Here is a 25,233-nt window from a genome sequence, read left to right on the forward strand (position 1 = left end):
AGATGATGAAAGGCTGGCAAAATATATTGTGAAGGAGCGGTCAGAGAGACAGGGCCCTTGCTCATGAGTGGATAAATCGGACAAGTGCAAAAAAAATTGGATTTGATTCGGACCAATGTTATACAATGATTCAAGTGCTCATCTGTGATATTTTTTTTTCTCAGCTCAGATCAGAATAAGATTGGATTGAGAAAAAAATTACAGCATTCTGAGAGTGAATGTGAAAATCGGATTGCAATCACCAATGCAAGTCAATGGATGTGATTTTTAAATCAGATGGCATGCGGACAAGCCAAATGTCATGCGATTTTCTTGCCAATTTCTCCAATGTGGCAGGAAATTGCATCAGCGCATTTTAGGAAGTTGTAAGGTCAAAGCATAAAAAACCTCATAAGCACACCTCTACGAAGATCAGGAGCATGCCACCACACATTGATGTCAAGGGCCCTGCATGGAGGAAGTTAGGAGAGCTGCATATAGTGTGGGGGGCTATGGAATACTGGGGGCCATGCAGACAGTGTGTGGAGCTAGTGAGAGCCATTCATACAGTATGGGAAAGCTACTATGGGGTCATGCATACAATGTGGGGGGATAATGGGGGCAGTGAATACAATATAGGAGGGCTACTGTGGAGCCTTGCATACAATGTGGGGTGTGCTGGTGGCCATGTATACAAGGTGGGAGAGCTACTGTGGGGTCATGCATACAATGTGATGGGGCTACTGGGGGGCTATGCATACAATATTGGGGGCTACTGTGGGCACTGCATACAGTGTGGGGGCTACTGAGGGCTATGCATCCAATGTGGGGGCTACTAGGGGCCCTGCATACAATATGGGAAAGCTATAGGGGGCTCTGCATACAATGTGGGGGGCTACTGGGGCTATGCATACAATGTGGGGGCCTACTAAGGATCATGCATACAATGTGGGAGGGATACTTTGAACCCTGAATACAATGTAGGGGACCTACTGGGGACCCTGCATACAATGTGGGGGGCTTTTAGGGTCCCTACATACAGTGTGAGGGAGCTACTTGGGGCCATGCAGACAGTGTGGGTGCGCTACTGGGCTCAATGCATACAGTGTGGGGGCAGTGTACAGTGTGGGGGCTACTGGAATACAAGTCATAAGTAACAATGTTAACAATACAATAATTAAAGTATAATAAGACGACCCTGCTCGTGAGAGCTTACAATCTACAATGAGGTGGGGGAGATACATATACAGTATACAGTGTAAGGGAGCTACTGAGGGCCAAGCATGCAGTGTGGGAGTCTACTGGGGCCATACATACAATGTGTGGGACTACTGGAATATTGGGGGCAATGCATACAGTGTTGGAGAACTACTTGGGGCCATCCATACAGTGTGGGGAGCAACTGGAGGCCAAGCATACAGTGTGGGGGGACTACAGAGGGTTATGCATACAGTTTGGAGGTACTACTGATGGACAAGCATACCGTGTGTGGGGAATACTGGGGAAATCATATAGTGAGGGGACTATTGTGGGCCATCATACAGTATGGGGGAAGTTATTGAGGGCCATCATACAGTGAAAGACTACTGGGGGCTGTCATACAGTGTAGGAGGAGCTATTTGGTGCTGTCATACAGTGAGAGGAGGCTACTGTGGGGCCCATCAAGCTGTGCATAGTGTGCTGTGGGCCCAACATGCTGTGTATATGGGAGCTGTGGGGGCATCATGCTGTGTAGAGGAGGTGTTGGCAGCGGATTATTCAGGATACTTTCCAAGCGTGTGACAGAGCTTCTTTATTCAGGAACAATATATGATAAGCTTAATAGATCAGGAATAAATCATTTGTGTATCTGTCTGTGCAGCATCTACAGCAGGCTGCTTCTGTGGGGAGGAGGATTCCCAGACAGTGAATGGGCAGGTACCCAGGGGACCGCCATCAGGGTTCCTGAGGGAACGATACTGGGAGGACAGTAAAAGGAAAGACTTGGCTGAAGTTGTCAGGGAAACAGGGGGTGGGGCAAGCTTAAAGGGAGCAGGGGGCGCGCTGAAATGGTAGTTGATAGAGAGCCGGACGTCAGACAGGAAGCGGTGTGAGAGAGAGAGGACCAAGGGAGCGGACGGTGTGTTTTGGAGAGACCAACAGGGGCCTGTGGAAGGGAAGCTGCTCACTCACTGACAAGTGACATGTGAGGGCTTTTGACCGGCGGCCGCTCCCATCATACGGTCGCATACAGTCGCCCCCGCTGTTTCCCGCCCTGTTGTGACAAGTCCACTACCTCCAGTGACGGCTGCGACTACAGACCATTCCTTTACCGCGGTCAGGACACTGACCCCCTGCCTTCTCCCACAGCTGCGGCCCTGTCATCACCGGCCCCAGGGGGCGCCACCTCACTAACGGCGACAGTAGAGGCCCCCGTCCGGTTTGCTAAGGGACCCTGAGCAGAGGTTGGTGAACAGTTATAGTTAGAGACTGCGTCATAACTCCGCGGTGAGACGAGAGCCGCAAGGAGATGCCTGTTGCGCCCGATTAGCACTGTTTCTTCGGGGCCTGCTGCACCCCCACCGGCACAGTTTCTTCAGGGCCTGTTGCGCCCCCACCGGCACAGTTTCTTCAGGGCCTGTTGCGCCCCCACCGGCACAGTTTCTTCAGGGCCTGTTGCGCCCCACCAGCACCGTTTCCTCAGGGCCTGTTGCGCCCCACCAGCACCGTTTCTTCAGGGCCTGTTGCGCCCCACTGGCACCGTTTCTTCAGGGCCTGTTGCGCCCCACCGGCACCATTTCTTCAGGGCCTGTTGCGCCCCACCGGCACCGTTTCTTCAGGACCTGTTGCGCCCCACTGGCACAGTTTCTTCAGGGCCTGTTGCGCCCCACCGGCACCGTTTCTTCAGGGCCTGTTGCGCCCCACCGGCACCGTTTCTTCAGGGCCTGTTGCGCCCCACCAGCACCGTTTCTTCAGGACCTGTTGCGCCCCACTGACACAGTTTCTTCAGGGCCTGTTGCGCCCCACCGGCACCGTTTCTTCAGGACCTGTTGCGCCCCACTGGCACCGTTTCTTCAGGGCCTGTTGCGCCCCACCGGCACCATTTCTTCAGGGCCTGTTGCGCCCCACCAGCACCGTTTCTTCAGGGCCTGTTGCGCCCCACCGGCACCGTTTCTTCAGGACCTGTTGCGCCCCACTGACACAGTTTCTTCAGGGCCTGTTGTGCCCCACCGGCACCGTTTCTTCAGGACCTGTTGCGCCCCACTGGCACCGTTTCTTCAGGGCCTGTTGCGCCCCACTGGCACCGTTTCTTCAGGGCCTGTTGCGCCCCACCGGCACCATTTCTTCAGGGCCTGTTGCGCCCCACCAGCACAGTTTCTTCAGGGCCTGTTGCGCCCCACCAGCACCGTTTCTTCAGGGCCTGTTGCGCCCCACCAGCACCGTTTCTTCAGGACCTGTTGCGCCCCACTGACACAGTTTCTTCAGGGCCTGTTGCACCCCACCAGCACCGTTTCTTCAGGGCCTGTTGCACCCCACCAGCACCGTTTCTTCAGGGCCTGTTGCGCCCCACCGGCACCATTTCTTCAGGGCCTGTTGCGCCCCACCAGCACCGTTTCTTCAGGGCCTGTTGCGCCCCACCGGCACCGTTTCTTCAGGACCTGTTGCGCCCCACTGACACAGTTTCTTCAGGGCCTGTTGTGCCCCACCGGCACCGTTTCTTCAGGACCTGTTGCGCCCCACTGGCACCGTTTCTTCAGGGCCTGTTGCGCCCCACTGGCACCGTTTCTTCAGGGCCTGTTGCGCCCCACCGGCACCATTTCTTCAGGGCCTGTTGCGCCCCACCAGCACAGTTTCTTCAGGGCCTGTTGCGCCCCACCAGCACCGTTTCTTCAGGGCCTGTTGCGCCCCACCGGCACCGTTTCTTCAGGGCCTGTTGCGCCCCACTGACACAGTTTCTTCAGGGCCTGTTGCGCCCCACCGGCACCATTTCTTCAGGGCCTGTTGCGCCCCACCAGCACCGTTTCTTCAGGGCCTGTTGCGCCCCACTGACACAGTTTCTTCAGGGCCTGTTGCGCCCCACCAGCACCGTTTCTTCAGGGCCTGTTGCACCCCACCAGCACCGTTTCTTCAGGGCCTGTTGCGCCCCACCAGCACCGTTTCTTCAGGGCCTGTTGCGCCCCACCAGCACCATTTCTTCAGGGCCTGTTGCGCCCCACCAGCACAGTTTCTTCAGGGCCTGTTGCGCCCCACCGGCACCGTTTCTTCAGGGCCTGTTGCGCCCCACTGGCACAGTTTCTTCAGGGCCTGTTGTGCCCACCGGCACCGTTTCTTCAGGGCCTGTTGCGCCCCACCGGCATAGTTTCTTCAGGGCCTGTTGCGCCCCACCGGAACAGTTTCCCCAGGGCTTGTTGTGCCCAAACCTTCCCGGGACTCCGAGGTGTCGAGGTGACAGCATCAGCGACCTCTAAGCGTCCACATCTGCGACTTCGAGCGACACATGGAAGGATAAGTGACCTATAGTAATAAGTACCCTGGACAGAGCGGATGCGGGGGCTCTTTCGGATGCACCCAATGACCCCTGGCTTGCAAGCCGAAGTGGCACTCGTGGCCCTAGATGGGGAGGTGCGTAGGTCAGTGATGTTGAAACCTCCGGGGTACCGCAACACTTTTGAAAAAGTGTTACAGATAGTGGAACAGACCCACGGGGATCCCACTAATGTGGGAGAGTTGAGGACCCATCTGTTTAGTCGGATGCAGGCAGAAGGGGAGACGATCACTCAGTACATGAATGTCCTCCAAGAATTGCATACGACTATTGAAAGAAAAGACGGGGTAGGGGTAGGACCTGTTGACATTACCCTACGTGACCTACTGGTGACTGGACTGCGAGATCCACTAATAATGCAGGCATTACGGGAGCAGATCAGAATGAACCCCCAAATAGACTTTTCAGAAGTGGGAAGTCAGGCACAGGTTCGAGAGCAAGAACAGGGGATGGCGGTCCCTGTGGGGAAGGTTCGAGGTGTGAAGGCCTCCTCGAACGTAGTGGAGGAACCTCAGTGGGTGGAGGAGATGAAGCGAAAATTGAAAAATATTAAGGGCGAGTTGGCCGAAGTAAAGAGAAGAACCGAAACTGGGACTGGACGACCTAGCTTTAATCCCAGCCCCTGGGGGTCACGCTCCCCGCGGGGTGCTCAGTCTATGCCGGCCTGGTGTTATGAGTGTGGAGAACCAGGTCACTTTGCCCGAGAGTGTCTGTGGCGTGGGAGATACCCACCCCGGCGGCCATTAAACTAAAGGGCTCCGGGCTGGGGGGACGCCGCCCGGAGCCGAAAACCACAACTAGGGGTAGTGGAAGTCCTGAAGATTTGGTAGCAAAGTGTCCAGTGGTTTGGGCAGAAGTGGAGGGCCGGGCCGTCCGGTGTCTGGTGGGCACGGGGTCACAAGTAATCACTATGCCCGCAACGTACTTTCAAAAAAAACTTTCCGGAGGCAGCAAGGCCTCAGTGGGGGCCCATGATGAGATTAATAGCCGCAAACCAACTGCCGGTCCCGGTTGCCGGGGTATTGTGGGTGCAGGCGACGTTGTGCGGTAAACCCCTTGGTCGCAGAGGGGTGGTGCTGACTCAAGGAGAAGCTGATCAACGACACCCCATCACCCTAGGCATGAATATTTTACGAGAGTTTGGCAACCTGTTGCTTAATGATCCCACACGAAAGATACTGAAGCAGTGGGGTTCTCGCACAGCTCAAGGACAGGTATTCCAACAGCTGGTGCGAGGTGCATCAGGACTGCCGGGAAGGCAAGGCTCTAGGCAAGGTCATCGCGTCAGCGGCTCCCCTGCTTGTATTACCTCCTGGGCAGACTGTGGTGGCCCTACCAATTTGAGCCTCGATACCTTTGGAGGGCGTGGAGGTGCAGGTGGAGCTGTGTCACTCGGAGCGCTAGCCTCCTGGCATACTGGTGGCCCGCTCCCTGGCTACCGTGCAAATAGGAACCGTCCTGGTACGCTGCATTAACCTTGAAGACCGAGACACCATTTTAAAAGCACGGACTGAACTGGCCAAACTAGTAAGGCCCTTAGAGGAAGTGCTGCCAGCCCCGGCGGTTCAATTGCGAATACACCCTGAGGATCCGTGGGAAGTCACGATTCGAACCCTACAGGCCACCGAAGTCTCGGCTCAGGAGAAGGGTCAAAATATTCTAGAGCAGATGCGGGCCGAGCTTTCCGGGTTAACTGCAACCCAACTCTCACAGGTAAAAACATTGCTTGGACAGCACCATGAAGCATTTGCTAGTCATAAAGAAGATTTTGGGTGTACCACCGCCATTACTCATGAAATTCCCACAGCAGGAGCGGCCCCTATCCGGGAACGACATCGACAGATTCCTCCACAACTCTATCAAGAAGTAAAAACTTTTCTGGCCCAGATGATGCGAAAAGGGGTGATACGAGAAAGTCAAAGCCCCTGGGCGGCTCCAATCGTGTTGGTCCGGAAGAAAGATGGCACACTACGGTTCTGTGTAGACTATCGGAAACTGAATGCTTGCACTATTAAAGACTCGTATCCACTGCCCCGCATAGAAGAATCCTTGTCCGCCTTGGGAAAGGCAACATACTTTTTGACCCTGGACTTAGCCAGTGGGTATTGGCAGGTGCCCATGTCTGAAGAAGATAGAGCCAAGACGGCATTCATATTGCCCATGGGACTATTTGAGTTTAATCGGATGCCGTTTGGACTGGCCAACGCCCCCGGGACCTTTCAGCGGTTGATGGAGAGGTGTCTTGGAGATCTCAATTTTGAGGCCACGTTGATCTACCTGGACGATAGGTGGCATTTCTGAAGCCCCAGAAATGCCACCTATTTCGCTCCCAGATTGAGTATCTGGGTCATGTCGTTTCGGCAGAGGGTGTGAGGCCATACTAGGAGAAAGTTACTGCTATCCAGGAATGGCCTACCCCCGAGACGGTAAAAGATGTGTGGGCTTTTCTGGGGTTAGCCGGATTTTACCGTCGTTTCGCAAAGAATTTTGCACGTCGAGCTCGAGCCCTGCACGACCTGCTAAAGGGGGCTCCCGCTGGGGCCAATGGACGAAGAATCCAGTGGCAACACCCTCAGGAAGAGGCCTTCCGAGACCTCAAGGCTGCGCTCTTGGATGCTCCAGTGTTAGCTTATGTGGACTTCTCACAACCGTTCATCCTACACACTGACGGGAGTCTTAACGGGCTGGGGCTGTGTTGTCACAAGTGCAAGACGGCCGGGAGAGGGTGAACGCATATTAATGGTTAGGGTCAGAGTTAAGGTTAGGGTATGGTTTGGTTAAGGGTTAGGGTTAGGGTTAGTAAAGTCATGGTTTGGGTTAGTGTGAGGCGCCAACTAATGTTGGAAAAAAACGCAAACGCGGTAAAAACGCACTAAAAACGCATACAAACGCATAAAAACGCTGTGTTTTTTTCATGCATGCTCATAAAAATGCTTGAAAAAAACCCAGCATATGTATGCGTTTGTATGCTTTTTTTGCGGGAAAAACGCGCTGCAAAAAAAAGCAAGTGTGAAAGTAGCCTAAAAATGTAAAAAATGACAAAATTTTTTTTTGCCTAAAATACAAAGGAAATGTGTCTATAACTTTAGACCTTTTAGAGGTAATTTCATCTTCAATTTGCTTAACTGTTCACAATAACAGTAAATTTGACCAGTGGTGCCCAAAATGTTACATGCCACTAGAGTTGAGCGAAACGGCTCGAAAAAATTCAAAAGTCGCCGACTTTTGGCAAAGTCGGGTTTCATGAAACGAAACCCGACCCTAGGATGAGGTCGGCCACGAGGTCGGCGACTTACGCGCCAAAGTCGAGTTTCAAAAGTTTGTTTTGCGCTCTTTTTCAGCCAATCAGGATCCACGGACACTGTGGGCAACGTGATGACATAGGCACGGGTCACCACCATCTTTCAGAAGGGCATGCAAGTGATTGGCTTGCTTTGGTGGGCGTCACAGGGGGTATAAAAGGGCGTGCACGCCGACCGCCATCTTACTTCTGCCGATCATAGTATAGGGAGAGGTTGCTGCTGATTCTGTAGGGAGAGCGTTAGGCAGGGAAGAAGACAAAAAAACTGCTTCTGCTGCTAGCGATTTGGCCTGCACAACACACCAGTCACTGTGTGTGCAGTGCAAGGGGAGGCTATATAGTGGTGTATCAGTGGTGTTGGTTGTTGGGCTGCCTTCTAAGGCTTCCTGACATTCCTGCATTGCTGTTTACCCACTGCTCCGCAAACTGCTTTTTTAAAAGCAATCCCAATTTTTTTTTTTTGTCCTGCTGAGAAGAAAAAAAAACTGCTTCTGCTGCTAGCAATTTGGCCTGCACAACACACCAGTCACTGTGTGTGCAGTGCAAGGGGAGGCTATATAGTGGTGTATCAGTGGTGTTGGTTGTTGGGCTGCCTTCTAAGGCTTCCTGACATTCCTGCATTGCTGTTTACCCAATGCTCCGCAAACTGCTTTTTTAAAAGCAATCCAATCTCCCTTATCCTCTAGTCACTTTTGTCACAGCTGTGCCATCGAGCCTGTCACATAGCGCTCAGATATTCATTGGGCCTCACACAATCCAAAAGTGTCCAGTGTCCAAAAGTGTGTGCAGAGATTCAAAATCTCCCTTATCCTCTAGTCACTTTGGTCACAGCTGTGCCATCGAGCCTGTCACATAGTGCTCAGATATCAGTGGGCCTCACACAATCCAAAAGTGTCCAGTGTCCAAAAGTGTGTGCAGAGATTCAAAATCTCCCTTATCCTCTAGTCACTTTGGTCACAGCTGTGCCATCGAGCCTGTCACATAGCGCTCAGATATCAGTGGGCCTCACACAATCCAAAAGTGTCCAGTGTCCAAAAGTGTGTGCAGAGATTCAAAATCTCCCTTATCCTCTAGTCACTTTGGTCACAGCTGTGCCATCGAGCCTGTGACATAGCACTCAGATATCAGTGGGCCTCACACAATCCAAAAGTGTTCAGTGTCCAAAAGTGTGTGCAGAGATTCAAAATCTCCCTTATCCTCTAGTCACTTTGGTCACAGCTGTGCCATCGAGCCTGTCACATAGCGCTCAGATATCAGTGGGCCTCACACAATCCAAAAGTGTCCAGTGTCCAAAAGTGTGTGCAGAGATTCAAAATCTCCCTTATCCTCTAGTCACTTTGGTCACAGCTGTGCCATCGAGCCTGTCACATAGCGCTCAGATATCAGTGGGCCTCACACATTCCAAAAGTGTCCATCCAGTGTCCAAAAGTGTGTGCAGAGATTCAAAATCTCCCTTATCCTCTAGTCACTTTGGTCACAGCTGTGCCATCGAGCCTGTCACATAGCGCTCAGATATCAGTGGGCCTCACACAATCCAAAAGTGTCCAGTGTCCAAAAGTGTGTGCAGAGATTCAAAATCTCCCTTATCCTCTAGTCACTTTGGTCACAGCTGTGCCATCGAGCCTGTCACATAGCGCTCAGATATCAGTGGGCCTCACACAATCCAAAAGTGTCAAGTGTCCACAAGTGTCTGCAGAAATTCAAAATCTCCCCTGTCCTATAGACACCTTGTACCTTGTTTTACATTACTATATAGTTTGTTGGATTTTGTCTACATTTCTACCAAAAATGAGGAAGGCTGGTGGAAGAGGCCGTGGAATTGGGCGGGGGTTGGCAGCTGGTAATGATGGTGTTGGTGGTGGATCTGATGGTAGTGGCAAGAGCAAAATAGGACCGAATGCAGGAGGTGCTGACCCTGCGTCATCGTCTGGCTACATAAGGCCTCGAACGCTTAGTTTTCTAGGAGTTGGCAAACCGCTTTTAAAGGCAGAGCATCAGGAAAAAGTTTTGTCTTACATTGCTGACTCAGCCTCCAGCTCTATCGCCTCCTCTTCTTCAGTTGTAAAAAGTAAAAGCACTGAGTTGTCATTGGAGGCTCATGTTCATGAACCACACCTTTCCTTGTGTCCTTCACCCCAACCAAGATTGAAGGATGACGCAGGCCATACTACTGATTACTCCATGGAGCTGTTTTCACATACCATGCCAGGATTATCAAGTCAAATGGTGAATTACCCAGGCCAAGATGAATCTGACATGGAGTGCACTGATGCACAGCCGCTGATGGATGATTCTGCTGGTACATTCACTCAGAGCACTACATTGTCCTCGCAGTGTACAGAGCCAGATTCTGACCCTGATGAGACTCAGGTGCCCCTTCCCACACACTATACCACCATACACGGTGACACAGAGGAAGGTGCACATGACATAGAAGAGGAGGTGATGGATGACCCAGTTGTTGACCCAGATTGGCATCCATTGGGGGAAGAGGGTGCTGCTTCCAATAGCTCAGATGAGGAGCATCCACAGCAGACATCGACATCGCAACAGCTGTTATCTGGCAGGCCCGGAGCACTCCAAAGACAGGTTCCAAACATCAAAAGAGTTGCTGGACAGCTTGTCCAGAGGGTCAAAAGATCACAGCGTGCTAGGCCACAAAATGTCTGCCAAAGTAGGAAGAGTGCAGTGTGGCACTTTTTTGACCAAAATCCTCATGATCAGGCCAAGGTTATCTCTAAGAAGTGCGCAAAGACCTTTAGCCGAGGGAAAAATCTGAAAAATTTGAATACCAGTTGCATGCTTAGACATTTAACCAGCATGCACTTGCAAGCGTGGACACAACACCAAACCTCAAGTGCCACATGTGCAACTGATCACAACGAAGGTAGTCAGCAAAGCTACATTGTTTCCCCCACTGTAAGCCCACCAGTTAGCACAGCAGCAAATGTTGAGGTGTCGTTGCAAGGCCACAGCAGTCAGGGAATCCCACTGTTATATCAACAAAAGACTGATTCTAGGCCATCAGAAAGAACACCAACTCCATCACCATCATCAACCCTCTCTCAGTCCGCCCTGTCCACCGCTACTTCCACCATATGCAGCTCTCAAGTCCAGCTCACCCTCCTAGACACTATGAGTAGGTCAAGAAAGTAATCAGTCTCTCATCCGCGTACACTGGGTTTGAACGCCCACATTGCCAAACTAATCTCGTTTGAGATGATGCCCTTTCGGTTGGTGGAAAGCACAGCTTTCCGCGAACTCATGGCCTATGCAGTACCATGCTATGACCTACCCAGTCGCCACTTCTTCTCTCGCAAAGCCATCCCAGCCCTCCACCATCATGTGAAAGACCGCATTGTCCATGCACTCAAGCAGTCAGTGAGCGGAAAGGTGCACCTCACAACTGATGCATGGTCCAGTCGGCATGGCCAGGGCCGTTACGTGTCCATCACTGCGCACTGGGTTAATGTGGTGGATGCAGGGTCCACAGGGGACAGCGGTGGTGGGACAGTGCTGCCTAGCCCACGGTATAGGAAACAGTTGGCTGTTTGACCCTCCTCCTCCTCCTCCAGAAGCGAAAGCTCGTCCACAGAGCGCAGTCGTACGAGCACTCCATCTGCAGCTGCCACTGTTGCACACGATGTGTCCCCCTATCGAGCAGCTAGTGGAAAGCGTCAGCAGGCTGTGTTGCAGATGATGTGTTTGGGCGACAGACACACCGCCGAGGTGCTGGCCGAGTACTTGAAGCGACAAACTGAGTCATGGCTGGGCAGTGTACATCTTGAGGCAGGCAAGGTAGTTAGTGATAACGGCCGTAATTTTGTGGCAGCCATAGCCCTTTCAAAACTCAGCCACATACCTTGCTTGGCTCACACCTTGAACTTGGTGGTGCAGTGCTTCCTCAAAAATTATCCGGAGTTAACAGCCCTGCTCCAGAAGGTGCGAAGACTGTGCGCGCACATCCGCCGGTCGCCTGTACACTCCGTTCGTATGCAGAAGCTGCAGCGATTGCTCCACCTTCCCAACCACCGCCTCATTATCGACATTGCAACAAGGTGGAACTCCACCCTGCACATGGTGGAGCGGCTGTGCGAGCAGAGGCAGGCCATAATGCATTTGTGGGAGGATACACGGCCAGGCACTTTGAGAGCAGACATGGAGTTGACAGGTGTGCAGTGGTCGAAGCTGAAAGACCTTTGTAAAGTCCTTCAGTGTTTTGAGGAATGCACACGGCTGGTAAGCGCAGACGACGCCATCCTAAGCATGAGCATCCCACTTATGCGTCTGCTCATGCAAACTTTGACGAACCTTAAGGAGCAGGCGTCTGCAGCCAATGTTGATGAGGAGGAAGAGGAGGAGGGAATCCTTGATGACATTCAGCCATTGTCTGCTCAGGGACCTCTCCTGGACGAGGTGGAGGAAGAAGAGGAGGAGGAGGATGATGATGGGGATGATTACTTAGGGGAGGAGGATGCATCTCGTGGGGCAAGTGAAAATGTTGACGTGGCAAGGTCTGGTACAGGGTTTGTGCGTGACTGGAGGGATGTGGATTTGCCAGAAAGTGCTCCTCCACCCAGCACTCGCAGTGCATCATTGACACCGGGAACATTGGCCCACATGTCAGATTATGCCTTGCGGATCCTAAAAAGGGACCCCCGCATTGCCAAAATGATGAACGATGACGACTACTGGTTGGCCAGCATCCTGGATCCACGCTATAAAGGCAAATTACAAAACATCATGCCACAGGAGAACCTTGACCTAATATTGGCTAATAAACAAGCAACTCTGGTAAATCGGTTGCTTGAGGCATTCCCAGCACACAGCAGCGGTGATGGTTCTCACACGAGCCGTACGGGCCGGGGGCAGCTTGGCAGAGGTGTTCGTGGTGCACACAGCAGAAGTGGCGTTGGAGACAGGGGTTTCATGACAATGTTGTGGACTGATTTTTCAAATACCGCTCACACAACTGGTAATACTGCATCGATGGAAAGTGACAGGAGACAGCAGTTGTCAACTATGGTTACAAACTACTTTTCCTCCCATATCGATGTTCTCCCACACAGGTCATTCCCCTTTGACTATTGGGCCGCTAAACTGGACACCTGGCCTGAATTGGCCCAATATGCCTTACAGGAGCTCGCTTGCCCAGCTGCAAGTGTGCTATCGGAAAGAGTCTTCAGTGCAGCTGGATCAATCCTGACAGAAAAAAGGACCCGTCTGTCAACCCAAAATGTGGATGATCTAACCTTCATTAAAATGAACCACGCATGGGTTTCCAAGGATTTTGTCCCACCTTCCCCTGATGACACATAGGGTGACAGAAAAATGGCTTGCTTTGGTCCACCTCTTCCTGGTACTTCACCTATTTCGCCTTTTGCATCAGCTGAATGTCCAACATCAACATATGCCACTTTCTAAAACTCCCTAACTGTGCTGCCTCCCCCCCCATGGCCGGGGTCACCACCTAGCGCACGACACCGTGCGAGTGCCGTTGCCCTGGACAGGTGGGTAGGCCGACTCTTGGGCGCGGGCACTGGCACAGGGTCCCTCATAGTGCAATCAAGTGTCTCTGACGGTGGTGGTGCACACCCGCCGTCAGACACACCGCTGTACTATGAGGGGCCCAGTGCCAGTACCGACGCCCACGAGTGGGCCCCCCTTGCTTGGGCAGGGCCCCAGCATTTGCAATCTTTACCTCTCCCTGCTCCTCCGCTGTGTAATCTGGGCAGTCAAATCCATACTGTGCCTGACACCGTCTGAGCCTGCCTCCTGATGTATAGACATATATTTTGAATGTGTACGCTATCCATACATGTTATCCGGGGAAACGGTACCCTTTCTAACCTTTGTGCAATCACGTGCAATCCATACTGGGCCTAACACCGTCTGAGCCTGCCTCCTGAGACATATATTTTGAATGTGTACGCTATCCATACATGTTATCCGGGGATACGGTACCCTTTCTAACCTTTGTGCAATCACGTGCAATCCATACTGGGCCTGACACCGTCTGAGCCTGCCTCCTGAGACATATATTTTGAATGTGTACGCTATCCATACATGTTATCCGGGGATACGGTACCCTTTCTAACCTTTGTGCAATCACGTGCAATCCATACTGGGCCTAACACCGTCTGAGCCTGCCTCCTGAGACATATATTTTGAATGTGTACGCTATCCATACATGTTATCCGGGGATACGGTACCCTTTCTAACCTTTGTGCAATCACGTGCAATCCATACTGGGCCTATCACCGTCTGAGCCTGCCTCCTGAGACATATATTTTGAATGTGTACGCTATCCATACATGTTATCTGGGGATACGGTACCCTTTCTAACCTTTGTGCAATCACGTGCAATCCATACTGGGCCTAACACCATCTGAGCCTGCCTCCTGAGACATATATTTTGAATGTGTACGCTATCCATACATGTTATCTGGGGATACGGTACCCTTTCTAACCTTTGTGCAATCACGTGCAATCCATACTGGGCCTAACACCGTCTGAGCCTGCCTCCTGAGACATATATTTTGAATGTGTACGCTATCCATACATGTTATCTGGGGATACGGTACCCTTTCTAACCTTTGTGCAATCACGTGCAATCCATACTGGGCCTAACACCGTCTGAGCCTGCCTCCTGAGACATATATTTTGAATGTGTACGCTATCCATACATGTTATCTGGGGATACGGTACCCTTTCTAACCTTTGTGCAATCACGTGCAATCCATACTGGGCCTAACACCGTCTGAGCCTGCCTCCTGAGACATATATTTTGAATGTGTACGCTATCCATACATGTTATCTGGGGATACGGTACCCTTTCTAACCTTTGTGCAATCACGTGCAATCCATACTGGGCCTGACACCGTCTGAGCCTGCCTCCTGAGACATATATTTTGAATGTGTACGCTATCCATACATGTTATCCGGGGATACGGTACCCTTTCTAACCTTTGTGCAATCACGTGTAATCCATACTGGGCGTAAGAACAGCTGGCGAGCTGTTAAGCAAGCTACAGCACCTGTGGTTTGCACAGGTAAGTTTTTCATTTTTTCAGGAATGACGGTTAGGCCTAATTCCGGAACTGCAGTTGACCTGCACTTACTGGGAAATCATTGTTCGCGGGTAATAATTGTAATCAGTGATCCCCATCACTAACGTTGTTCAGCGGGTTATCTGCACCTGTAAGCGACAAACGCTGGCCTTTTCAGTGTAGCGCACATGCAGCCACGGACATGTAAGGGCATGACACACCAGTTATTGGCCAATCTCATGTGCCAGAGCCTCACGTGTCCCTCTAGTAAGCCGGACTCGGACCGCGGGGCATGACGGAGTCTCGTTTGTTAACGGAATTAAGCTTGCAATGTGTGCATCTGTTCTGTAGCTGGCATGGTTGAGGTTTCCCAGGTGGAGTCGAATTTAACCGTAGGCTCCACTCCTGGTGGTGCCCTTCTGGACATTCCTTTAAGGTTCAGCTTTGCAACCATACTGCCCACATAAAACAAACACTTTGCCTTCATGAACGCTGTTTGGAGGGTCATGACTCGTGGGAATAACGCCGCCCAATCAGTTAACCTTCTAGAGAGATCCTTCGTTGCTCCCAAGCATGACATCACACTTCCTAGGAAGAAGGTAATGCCACTGTGGCGACCGTACTCCTGGGGGCGACACAAGTGCACTGATGCCCAGCCACTGCTCGATGAATCTGCTGGTACATTGACTCAGACCACTACATTCCCCTCGCACGCTACACGACCTGAATCTGACCCTGATGAAACTCAGGTTACCCTTCCCATATACAGTTCCATCTTACACGGTGACAAAGAGGAAGCTGCAGATGAAAGTGCAGGTTCGGCCCACCCGCCATCAGACACACCACCGTACTATCAGGGGCCCTGTGCCAGTGCCGTCGCCAACGAGTGGGCCCCCCCTGCTTGCCCAGGATCACAGCACTTGCAAAGTTGAAATACTGTGCAGTGAGATGGAAGATGGGGACGACGAGGAGTCCAGACAAGTACAGGGATTCCCTAGCGAGGAGACTTATTTGATTGTTTTCAATGTTGGGACAGCAATTTTTGGGGAGCACTATACTCTGGAGAATGATAGATGGGGCCCACCATACACTGGAACATTCCAAAGGTGGACATCAGACACTGGAGCAGCATTTACAGGGCCCATTATACACTAGAGCATTAGAAATGGGGCCCATTATGTTTGCAGCATTATTTGGGCCCATAAGACAGTGGAGCTTCATCCATGTGGACCAACATATACTGTAGCATTATGTGGAGCTCATCATATACTGTTTCAAACATTATATGGGACCAATGATTCTGTATGGAGAAATAGATGGGCCTCGTCATGAGATGTAAAAAGTGAGGTATTTTTCATTGTACTATACCGCTATTTCTCTGCCGTATCGGAGCATGATGCGTTGTGGTATGTGTTAAAGGGGCGCTCTTTCGCCCAGGGCACATGAAAACCTGGAGCCAGCCCCCCCCCCACAGTCTGTAGCCAAATAACCCCCATTTTTCAGTGCGTAACTTGTATTATGAAGTTAATTAAGGTTGACAAGCTTAAGTAAGAAGAATTGATGCTTTTGGCATTCAAATGGGCACTGTTGGTGTGTTTCCTGTCCTCCTCTCACTGCCGACTTTTATTCCCCATTGACTTACATTGGGTTTCGTGTTTCGGGACGACCCCGACTTTTCCCTATAATCGGACAATCTTGCTTGACCCGACTTTTGGAAAAGTCGGGTTTCACGAAACGAAACGCGACCCTAAAAAACAAAAAGTCGCTCAACTCTACATGCCACTATATATCAAGATTTTGGAAAAGTTTCTGTCCAGCTTTAGCTGTCATTGTTAATTAATCTACTGCCTTTCATCCTCAATTTAATAGCCAGACTGAAAGGACTAACCTGACTTTTGAACAATACCTCTGCTGTTTTATTTTCTACCTTCAGGATAAGTGTTGGGCAAACCACTGGATGTTCGGGTCCTTCAATTTCGGCCTAACAGTTAAAAAAAAAAGTTCAGTTCTGGTACCAGAACAGTACCCAAACCTGGACCCCATTCAAATGAATGAGTGGCCCGAATATCCATTGTTTGCGAAACCTTGGCTCCGATTGGCGGTAAGATCATTACCGCTGGTCAGAGTGCTGCGGCTTCCTAGCTGTCAGATGACAACGTCAGCCAACAGCTGTGACCGGAGGTAAAAAGTTTACCTCCTGTCACAGGCATCAGCTGATGGAACTTCTACTCCCTTCAGCCTATGCCTGCTGTCGCTGATAACAGCGAAAGCAGACGGCGGTTTAAGGGAGCATTCATCAGCCGGCGCCTGTGCTATAAATAATTTTATTAAAAAAAAAATGATGTGGGGTCTCGTCTACTTTTGTTAACCATAATGGCAAAACAGTCAGCTGTGGGCTGCAACCCTCAGCTGTCAGCTTTATGATGGTTGGTTATCAAAAATAATTAAGAAATTTCTCACTGTGAACTGCAGTGAACTCACTGAGCTCAGTGCTGCACTGTGAGGCTTTTTCTCATGGTACTAGAGGTGATCTTACTGAGGTCACCACAGTTCATCAGCCCTGCTCACAGTGAAGTGAGCTGGGAATGCAGCCTCAGTGACCTACAGTATCCTCGATGACCTTCACCGCTATTCACTGATGCTGATCTTACATCAGCTCATTCTCCCATTGTTTTCAGCTTGGACGGTCGCATCTTGGCACCGTTCAGGTTGAAAACCACTTATCGCAGACATGTAGTACGGCTTGGGACAGAACTTCGGACAGGTGAGGGATATGGTTGTTTTTAATTTTTTTTAGAGTATGTGCACACATTGCGTATTTTGATGCGGATCCTCAGCGTTTTTTGACGAGCAGATTTGCATCAAATCTGCAGAGTAGTGCACAGCCAATGTTAGTCTATGCTAAATTAAGAATTTCTGTGCACATGCTGCGGAAAAATCCATGCAGATTTGCAGCGGTTTTTTTTCCACAGCATGTCAATTGCCCCAAAGCCTCTCCATACATAGTTTGATTCTGCATTGCTCCATATACACAATATGCTTCCTGATATACACAGTAATACGCCCCACAGACCACTTATAAAAAGTATGATTTCACATAACCCTCCTATACACAGGATGATTCCCAAGAGCCACCCATAAAGAATGATGACCCACAGTCCTCCATACACCGTATGATATCCCAGAGTTCCACTTACAGTGGGGCAAAAAAGTATTTAGTCAGTCAGCAATAGTGCAAGTTCCACCACTTAAAAAGATGAGAGGCGTCTGTAATTTACATCATAGGTAGACCTCAACTATGGGAGACAAACTGAGAAAAAAAAATCCAGAAAATCACATTGTCTGTTTTTTTTTCATTTTATTTGCATATTATGGTGGAAAATAAGTATTTGGTCAGAAACAAGCAATCAAGATTTCTGGCTCTCACAGACCTGTAACTTCTTCTTTAAGAGTCTCCTGTTTCCTCCACTCATTACCTGTAGTAATGGCACCTGTTTAAACTTGTTATCAGTATAAAAAGACACCTGTGCACACCCTCAAACAGTCTGACTCCAAACTCCACTATGGTGAAGACCAAAGAGCTGTCAAAGGACCCCAGAAACAAAATTGTAGCCCTGCACCAGGCTGGGAAGACGGAATCTGCAATAGCCAACCAGCTTGGAGTGAAGAAATCAACTGTGGGAGCAATAATTAGAAAATGGAAGACATACAAGACCACTGATAATCTCCCTCGATCTAGTGCTCCACGCAAAATCCCACCCCGTGGGGTCAGAATGATCACAAGAACGGTGAGCAAAAATCCCAGAACCACGCGGGGGGACCTAGTGAATGAACTGCAGAGAGCTGGGACCAATGTAACAAGGCCTACCATAAGTAAGACACTATGCCACCATGGACTCAGATCCTGCAGTGCCAGACGTGTCCCATTGCTTAAGCCTGTACATGTCCGGGCCCGTCTGAAGTTTGCTAGAGAGCATTTGGATGATCCAGAGGAGTTTTGGGAGAATGTCCTATGGTCTGATGAAACCAAACTGGAACTGTTTGGTAGAAACACAACTTGTCGTGTTTGGAGGAAAAAGAATACTGAGTTGCATCCATCAAACACCATACCTACTGTAAAGCATGGTGGTGGAAACATCATGCTTTGGGGCTGTTTCTCTGCAAAGGGGCCAGGACAACTGATCCGGGTACATGAAAGAATGAATGGGGCCATGTATCGTGAGATTTTGAGTGCAAACCTCCTTCCATCAGCAAGGGCATTGAAGATGAAACGTGGCTGGGTCTTTCAACATGACAATGATCCAAAGCACACCGCCAGGGCAACGAAGGAGTGGCTTCGTAAGAAGCATTTCAAGGTCCTGGAGTGGCCTAGCCAGTCTCCAGATCTCAACCCTATAGAAAACCTTTGGAGGGAGTTGAAAGTCTGTGTTGCCAAGCGAAAAGCCAAAAACATCACTGCTCTAGAGGAGATCTGCATGGAGGAATGGGCCAACATACCAACAACAGTGTGTGGCAACCTTGTGAAGACTTACAGAAAACGTTTGACCTCTGTCATTGCCAACAAAGGATATATCACAAAGTATAGAGATGAAATTTTGTTTCTGACCAAATACTTATTTTCCACCATAATATGCAAATAAAATGGAAAAAAACAGACAATGTGATTTTCTGGATTTTTTTTTCTCAGTTTGTCTCCCATAGTTGAGGTCTACCTATGATGTAAATTACAGACGCCTCTCATCTTTTTAAGTGGTGGAACTTGCACTATTGCTGACTGACTAAATACTTTTTTGCCCCACTGTATATGGTAAGATGTCCCTATATATCAGTTATATAAACCCCTTTACATGGTATGATGCACCATACACACGTGGTCAAAATTGTTGTTACCCTACGTTTAATGACAGAAAAACCCACAATGGTCACAGAAATAACTTGAATCTGACAAAAGCAATAATAAATAAAAAATCTATGAAAATGAACAAATGAAAGTCAGACATTGCTTTTCAGCCATGCTTCCACAGGATTAAAAAAAAATAAAACTCATGAAATAGGCCTGGACAGAAATGATGGTACCCCTGAAAATAATGTGACAAAAGGGACATGTTAAATCAAGGTGTGTCCACTAATTAGCATCACAAATGTCTAAAATCTTGGAATCAGTGAGTGGGCCTGTATAGAGGGCTACAGATACTCACTGTGCTGTTTGGTGACATGGTGTGTATCACACTCAACATGGACCAGAGGAAGCGAAGGAAATAGATGTCTCAGGAGTAGAGTTGAGCGAAACGGGTCGAAAAATTTCAAAAGTCGCCGACTTTTGGCAAAGTCGGGTTTCATGAAACGAAACCCGACCCTAGGATGAGGTCGGCCACGAGGTCGGCGACTTATGCACCAAAGTCGCGTTTCAAAAGTTTGTTTTGCGCTCTTTTTCAGCCAATCAGGATCCACGGACACTGTGGGCAACGTGATGACATAGGCACGGGTCACCACCATCTTTCAGAAGGGCATGCAAGTGATTGGCTTGCTTTGGGGGGCGTCACAGGGGGTATAAAAGGGCGTGCACGCCGACCGCCATGTTACTCATGCTGATCTCAGAATAGGGAGAGCTGCTGCTGCTGATGATTTTGTAGGGAGAGCGTTAGGCAGGGAAGAAGACACCAAAAACTGCTTCTGCTGCTAGCGATTTTGCCTGTACAACACACCAGTCACTGTGTGTGCAGTGCAAGGGGAGGCTATATAGTGGTGTATCAGTGGTGTTGGTTGTTGGGCTGCCTTCTAAGGCTTCCTGACATTCCTGCATTGCTGTTTACCCACTGCTCCGCAAACTGCTTTTTTAAAAGCAATCCAAATTTTTTTTTTTTGTCCTGCTGAGGTACTGAGCGTGCATTTTTTCACACCATACAGCGGTGTATGCTCCTCACACAGTACCGTGTAACGGCTGTTATCACAGCCACAGTGAAGCTATCAGTGTGTCACTCTGTGAGAATAAAACGAGGACATGTTCCGTTCTTACAGACCTGCTCTCTAGGGAGATTCCTATTCTGCCCAATTCTACATACACCTTGTAGTTTGTGATACACTAGCCAATTTCTGCCTGTGACATAGCGCTGTGAAATTCAGTGGGCCTCACAAAATCCATAAGTGTCCAGTGTCCACAAGTGTGTGCAGAAATTCAAAATCTCCCTTATCCTCTAGTCACTTTGGTCACAGCTGTGCCATCGAGCCTGTGACAGAGCGCTCAGATATCAGTGGGCCTCACACAATCCAAAAGTGTCCAGTGTCCACAAGTGTCTGCTGAAATTCAAAATCTCCCTTATCCTCTAGTCACTTTTGTCACAGCTGTGCCATCGAGCCTGTGACATAGCGCTCAGATATCAGTGGGCCTCACACAATCCAAAAGTGTCCAGTGTCCACAAGTGTCTGCTGAAATTCAAAATCTCACTTATCCTCTAGTCACTTTGGTCACAGCTGTGCCATCGAGCCTGTCACATAGCGCTCAGATATTCATTGGGCCTCACACAATCCAAAAGTGTCCAGTGTCCACAAGTGTCTGCTGAAATTCAAAATCTCCCTTATCCTCTAGTCACTTTTGTCACAGCTGTGCCATCGAGCCTCTGACATAGCGCTCAGATATCAGTGGGCCTCACACTATCCAAAAGTGTCCTGTGTCCACAAGTGTCTGCAGAAATTCAAAATCTCCCTTATCCTCTCATCACTTTGGTCACAGCTGTGCCATTGAGCCTGTCACATAGCGCTCAGATATTCATTGGGCCTCACACAATCCAAAAGTGTCCAGTGTCCACAAGTGTCTGCTGAAATTCAAAATCTCCCTTATCCTCTAGTCACTTTGGTCACAGCTGTGCCATCGAGCCTGTGACAGAGCGCTCAGATATCAGTGGGCCTCACACAATCCAAAAGTGTCCAGTGTCCACAAGTGTCTGCTGAAATTCAAAATCTCCCTTATCCTCTAGTCACTTTTGTCACAGCTGTGCCATCGAGCCTGTGACATAGCGCTCAGATATCAGTGGGCCTCACACAATCCAAAAGTGTCCAGTGTCCACAAGTGTCTGCTGAAATTCAAAATCTCACTTATCCTCTAGTCACTTTGGTGACAGCTGTGCCATCGAGCCTGTCACATAGCGCTCAGATATTCATTGGGCCTCACACAATCCAAAAGTGTCCAGTGTCCACAAGTGTCTGCTGAAATTCAAAATCTCCCTTATCCTCTAGTCACTTTTGTCACAGCTGTGCCATCGAGCCTGTGACATAGCGCTCAGATATCAGTGGGCCTCACACTATCCAAAAGTGTCCTGTGTCCACAAGTGTCTGCAGAAATTCAAAATCTCCCTTATCCTCTCATCACTTTGGTCACAGCTGTGCCATCGAGCCTGTCACATAGCGCTCAGATATTCATTGGGCCTCACACAATCCAAAAGTGTCCAGTGTCCACAAGTGTCTGCTGAAATTCAAAATCTCCCTTATCCTCTAGTCACTTTTGTCACAGCTGTGCCATCGAGCCTGTGACATAGCGCTCAGATATCAGTGGGCTTCACACAATCCAAAAGTGTCCAGTGTCCACAAGTGTCTGCAGAAATTCAAAATCTCCCTTATCCTCTCGTCACTTTTGTCACAGCTGTGCCATCGAGCCTGTCACATAGCGCTCAGATATTCATTGGGCCTCACACAATCCAAAAGTGTCCAGTGTCCACAAGTGTCTGCTGAAATTCAAAATCTCACTTATCCTCTAGTCACTTAGGTCACAGCTGTGCCATCGAGCCTGTCACATAGCGCTCAGATATTCATTGGGCCTCACACAATCCAAAAGTGTCCAGTGTCCACAAGTGTCTGCTGAAATTCAAAATCTCCCTTATCCTCTAGTCACTTTTGTCACAGCTGTGCCATCGAGCCTGTGACATAGCGCTCAGATATCAGTGGGCCTCACACAATCCAAAAGTGTCCAGTGTCCACAAGTGTCTGCTGAAATTCAAAATCTCCCTTATCCTCTAGTCACTTTTGTCACAGCTGTGCCATCGAGCCTGTGACATAGCGCTCAGATATCAGTGGGCCTCACACAATCCAAAAGTGTCCAGTGTCCACAAGTGTCTGCTGAAATTCAAAATCTCCCTTATCCTCTAGTCACTTTGGTCACAGCTGTGCCATCGAGCCTGTCACATAGCGCTCAGATATCAGTGGGCCTCACACAATCCAAAAGTGTCCAGTGTCCACAAGTGTCTGCAGAAATTCAAAATCTCCCTTATCCTCTCGTCACTTTTGTCACAGCTGTGCCATCGAGCCTGTCACATAGCGCTCAGATATTCATTGGGCCTCACACAATCCAAAAGTGTCCAGTGTCCACAAGTGTCTGCTGAAATTCAAAATCTCACTTATCCTCTAGTCACTTTTGTCACAGCTGTGCCATCGAGCCTGTGACATAGCGCTCAGATATCAGTGGGCCTCACACAATCCAAAAGTGTCCAGTGTCCACAAGTGTGTGCAGAAATTCAAAATCTCCCTTATCCTCTAGTCACTTTGGTCACAGCTGTGCCATCGAGCCTGTGACAGAGCGCTCAGATATTCAGTGGGCCTCACACAATCCAAAAGTGTCCAGTGTCCACAAGTGTCTGCAGAAATTCAAAATCTCCCTTATCCTCTCGTCACTTTTGTCACAGCTGTGCCATCGAGCCTGTCACATAGCGCTCAGATATTCATTGGGCCTCACACAATCCAAAAGTGTCCAGTGTCCACAAGTGTCTGCTGAAATTCAAAATCTCCCTTATCCTCTAGTCACTTTTGCCACAGCTGTGCCATCGAGCCTGTGACATAGCGCTCAGATATCAGTGGGCCTCACACAATCCAAAAGTGTCCAGTGTCCACAAGTGTGTGCAGAAATTCAAAATCTCCCTTATCCTCTAGTCACTTTGGTCACAGCTGTGCCATCGAGCCTGTGACAGAGCGCTCAGATATTCAGTGGGCCTCACACAATCCAAAAGTGTCCAGTGTCCACAAGTGTGTGCAGAAATTCAAAATCTCCCTTATCCTCTAGTCACTTTGGTCACAGCTGTGCCATCGAGCCTGTGACAGAGCGCTCAGATATTCAGTGGGCCTCACACAATCCAAAAGTGTCCAGTGTCCTCAAGTGTGTGCAGAAATTCAAAATCTCCCTTATCCTCTAGTCACTTTGGTCACAGCTGTGCCATCGAGCCTGTGACAGAGCGCTCAGATATTCAGTGGGCCTCACACAATCCAAAAGTGTCCAGTGTCCACAAGTGTGTGCAGAAATTCAAAATCTCCCTTATCCTCAAGTCACTTTGGTCACAGCTGTGCCATCGAGCCTGTGACAGAGCGCTCAGATATTCAGTGGGCCTCACACAATCCAAAAGTGTCCAGTGTCCACAAGTGTCTGCAGAAATTCAAAATCTCCCCTGTCCTATAGACACCTTGTACCTTGTTTTACATTACTATATAGTTTGTTGGATTTTGTCTACATTTCTACCAAAAATGAGGAAGGCTGGTGGAAGAGGCAGTGGAATTGGGCGGGGGTTGGCAGCTGGTAATGATGGTGTTGGTGGTGGATCTGATGGTAGTGGCAAGAGCAAAATAGGACCGAATGCAGGAGGTGTTGAGCCTGCGTCATCGTCTGGCTACATAAGGCCTCGAACGCTTAGTTTTCTAGGAGTTGGCAAACCGCTTTTAAAGCCAGAGCATCAGGAAAAAGTTTTGTCTTACATTGCTGACTCAGCCTCCAGCTCTATCGCCTCCTCTTCTTCAGTTGTAAAAAGTAAAAGCACTGAGTCGTCATTGGAGGCTCATGTTCATGAACCACACCTTTCCTTGTGTCCTTCACCCCAACCAAGATTGAAGGATGACGCAGGCCATACTACTGATTACTCCATGGAGCTGTTTTCACATACCATGCCTGGATTATCAAGTCAAATGGTGAATTACCCAGGCCAAGATGAATCTGACATGGAGTGCACTGATGCACAGCCGCTGATGGATGATTCTGCTGGTACATTCACTCAGAGCACTACATTGTCCTCGCAGTGTACAGAGCCAGATTCTGACCCTGATGAGACTCAGGTGCCCCTTCCCGCACACTATACCACCATACACGGTGACACAGAGGAAGGTGCACATGACATAGAAGAGGAGGTGATGGATGACCCAGTTGTTGACCCAGATTGGCATCCATTGGGGGAAGAGGGTGCTGCTTCCAATAGCTCAGATGAGGAGCATCCACAGCAGACATCGACATCGCAACAGCTGTTATCTGGCAGGCCCGGAGCACTCCAAAGACAGGTTCCAAACATCAAAAGAGTTGCTGGACAGCTTGTCCAGAGGGTCAAAAAAATCACAGTGTGCTAGGCCGCAAAATG

This window comes from Dendrobates tinctorius, unplaced genomic scaffold (assembly GCF_039654945.1).
Source record: "Dendrobates tinctorius isolate UK_male_01 unplaced genomic scaffold, ASM3965494v1 ptg000035l, whole genome shotgun sequence".
NCBI lineage: Eukaryota > Metazoa > Chordata > Amphibia > Anura > Dendrobatidae > Dendrobates > Dendrobates tinctorius.